Source organism: Empidonax traillii, unplaced genomic scaffold (assembly GCF_003031625.1).
Source record: "Empidonax traillii isolate 1590-97213 ecotype Southwest subspecies unplaced genomic scaffold, ASM303162v1 scaffold106:size2091409, whole genome shotgun sequence".
NCBI classification, from domain to species: domain Eukaryota; kingdom Metazoa; phylum Chordata; class Aves; order Passeriformes; family Tyrannidae; genus Empidonax; species Empidonax traillii.
The window spans coordinates 934,849-938,377 of NW_020955299.1; the positions used below are offsets into that span (position 1 = coordinate 934,849).

The 3,529-nt window shown below is 55.3% G+C and overlaps 1 protein-coding gene across 1 annotated transcript in view; it reads left to right on the forward strand.

Moving 5' to 3' along the window:
• The first annotated feature begins 1,242 nt into the window (after positions 1–1,242).
• Positions 1,243–3,529, forward strand: part of PIK3CD (phosphatidylinositol-4,5-bisphosphate 3-kinase catalytic subunit delta) — a 24,623-nt gene continuing 22,336 nt past the window's right edge. The window contains exon 1 of the mRNA XM_027882485.1: positions 1,243–1,396. The gene's annotated coding sequence lies outside the window, so the exon portion shown is untranslated. The remainder of the gene's footprint in view (positions 1,397–3,529) is intronic.

The following is a 3,529-nucleotide window of genomic DNA, read 5'->3' on the forward strand; positions in this document are numbered from 1 at the left end:
TAGGAAAAATGGTGATTCCAGGAGTCATAAAACTGCAGGACTAGTCAGGGTGACACAGTAGCACCAACCACGTCCTCTACCAGGATTGTTTGTTTCCGTGGGTGGCAGTTGAAATAATTACAATCACAAATCCACATTCACAATCTTTTCTCATTTGTGACCCGAAGTACGGTGGGCGCTTCAGAGGAGACGTGTGAAGAAAGAAAGATTTTTTTTTTTTTCAAATGAACAAATGGTCTTTGGGTATCTAATTGCTGCTGAAAAATTAATGAGACAGAGAGGAACGATTGTCTTTGAACACTAGAAGGAAACATTTCAGATCCCCATCTGCTGCTGCTTTGGAACCAGTGGTTCCCAGCGCCAAACGGGGAGAGCTGCTCTGTGCAAAGGGTGCTTGAGGCCCTCAGGGTGTGTGAGGAGTCCCGAGCCTTGGGGCAGCTTGGGGTGCTGTGCTGGTGGGATGGGCCCTTCCACCGTGGGCTGGTGCCTGGGTGGGTTTCCTCTGCGGCCAAGGGACCTGTACAACAGGTTGGAGGGAGAAAAAAAATGGGTGGGTAACCCTTTACATCCTTGGCATTCAGCATATAAAGGAGTGCTTGTTCCCACTCCCGTGATTACAGGTGCTAGTGGAACACCAGCAGGTACCCCTACCTCGGAGCCAGGGGTACCTTGCCTGCCTTGGAGGTGTTTGTGCTCATCCTCAAATCCCCTTGATTCCCCTTTGGGATTTGGGGTCTTCCCCATCCTTATTGCACAACACTTTTTCGGATGAAGGAAGAACAGTTGCACGGCTGGGCTTGTCAGAGAAGGGCTTTTCCCAGGGAAGCAGTGAATCCCAAGGCGTTTTACATCTGCCGTGTGAGTAGTTTTACACGCACACGTGTGTGGAGGACCTGCCCTGGTTGCCGCGGTGCCGCACGGCCCCGCAGCCGCTCTCCGTGACAGCCAGTGCGGTTCGGGGACGCGGCGCTGCGGCAGGAGGGTGGCAGCCATGTCACGCTCCGGACACCCTCCGTGCTCGGCTGCCAGGCTCGGTGCCTCCCGCCGGCCCCCTCCGGCCCCCCGCGCTGCCCTTCCCGCGGGGGAGCGGCTCGCAGGGCGCTGAGCGCTGCGGGGCTCTGAGGCTGCGGGACCCGGGACGGGTTCACCCCGCACCGGCGCATCCCCGGAGCGCAGCGGGGCCAGCGCGGCCCCCGCACGGCCCCGCGGGGGTTCCGGGGAGCTGAGGGGGGAAGAGGGGGCCGGGGCGGACCCGGTGGGCGGCCCTTTCTCAGCCGGTGCCCGACGCCCCTTTGCAGGCGGTGCCGGGGCGGTGCCGGCGGCGGGGCCGGGCCGGGAGCGCGGGAGCGCCCGGGAGCCCCCGGGGACCCCCCGGGCACGGCGGGCACCAGCACAGGTGAGCGCCGGGATGGGGGCGAGGGGAGCGGGGCTGGGAGCGGAGCAGCGCTGCCCGCGGCCGCGGGGGTCTCCCGGTGCTGGGGGGGCTCCGCCGGGCCGGCTGCGGCAAATCCCGGCTGTGCCCGGGCTCCTTTAGCGAACAGCGCTGTTCTTCAGGGAAAAAAAAAAAAAAACGCTTCTCCTTTATGGAAAGCGGGGCTTTCAGAACCCGGCGAGCTGCGGGCGGTGCGCGGGTTTGAGCTGCTCGAGGGGTCGCCCTTGGCCCCGTGTCCCCCCCCCACCCGAGGAGCGGCCGTGGCAGTGATTGCTCGGTGTCGCGATGGATATATGGATGGATGGATGGCTGTTTCGGCCAGAGGTCCACCCCACGGGGAGGTGGTGAGCTCTTGCCCTGCTGGGGTGTCTGCCGGGCCTTTGCCGGTGAGGTTTGGGCACATGGCACCTTGTCGCCACAGCTGTCACTCCCGGCTTTGGGGAGTGGCAACATCTGGTCGTCCAGACCTTCCCTGATGCAGGAGCTGCGCTGCCTGGTTCAGGTGCTCCACAGCCGTGTGTGTTTCTGCTGTGGGTTGGATTGTGTTTTTGGTAGGGCATGAGGAAGTCTCTTAAGAGCTCTCTAGAGAGTCTCTTAACACCCAAACACAGTGTGCTGTACATGCTTGAGATGGGAACCTGAAAGGAAAGAAAGTTGAATGTCATGATGGAGGTCATTAGAAATGCATGACTTATTTTTTGTTTTCATCAACAAGATGCGCTTGGGGGGGTGGGGGGGGGCCTCTGGCGTTGTCCACTCATGGGAGACGTTGAAAAAGCCTAATTTCAGCAACCTCTTCAGCTGGAAGATTTCATTTTTCACAACTTCCTGCAACTCCCAGACTCTGCCCGCGTGAGCAGTAACGGCAAGAGTGCAAGGATGCCACAAACACTTTGCCAGCATTTAAGGGTTACAACATCCTTCATGAGTTATGGGTTGTACTTGTGCATGCGAGAAAGCTGAAACACGGAGGAGTTCATTGTTTGAAGTTGTGCATCAAACAGTTGTCAGGGTTGGGAATGGAACTTTACACGTTGTTGGTTTTCAAGCTCTTGCTTTAACCACTACATATACTGTTTCCTACTAGATAGTTCCTCAGGCAATACTGTGAACTTGCCTAAAAGTTGGTTGGAAGTTTCCACCAGAGCAGGTTTCTTGAGTCTCCCACCAGATGCCTTTCTCACTCCCTGGTGTTCCTCAGCCTCTCTCTGGTGATACTGGCTTTAGTGCCAGGATGAGGGGTGACTTTACATCTCCTCTTCTCTTAAACTGCTTTACCTGAGCTCCTGTTTCCCTCCCTCTGGTTGGATCTGAGGTTCTGCTGAGCGTGGACAATGGTATATTGCTCTGGAGCTGGGAGCCCCGGGAACTGCAGCCTGTTGTTATCACCACGTGTCCATTCTGCTTTCCTATCTCTCCTGCAGTGACAACCCCTTCCATCATCAGCCCTGCACACAAACAAGGTTAGCTCCAGTTCAGATCACATTAGTGTACTTCTGCTTCCCATTACTTTTCCCCATGAGCCTGTTTTGTGGGAGAGAGTGCGTGTGTCTAAGGCAGGCATTGAGTAATATAACAGCTCAAAGTAAAGAAGCCTTTATTTCATAAAGGGAAGGGCAAAAGCCAAGGCATTCTTTGGATCCAGTGGTTGTTTAAAGCTTGATCTTTGTAGTTTCACATGACCAGAACAATTCCATGGAAGGTGGGAAAACCCATGGCTCTCCAGTGACATCTTGATGCACAGAAGGTGCTGACTTTTGGGACTTAAGTGCTGTTTTTTATCAGCCCTTCTGGTGGGGAAGAGGATGCTCTGTAGTGTCTCAGAGGCCTGAAGAGTTAGGGGTGTGTGTTATCATCCCTTGCCCAGGTATCCTGGCTAGAGTCCACGGTACATCTACAGTCTATTTGTTGATGTAAGTAAAAGTGATTAATCAGGGGCTTAGAAATCTAACAAAAGGCATCATTAAACACAACTATGTGTCTGCCATGTAGAGCTGGATGAACAATGAACTGCTGCTGAAAGAATGAATGAATCAGTGCAGGGGATTGTGTGGCAGGATATGAGAGATCGATGCACAAACAGAAGCTGATAATCTG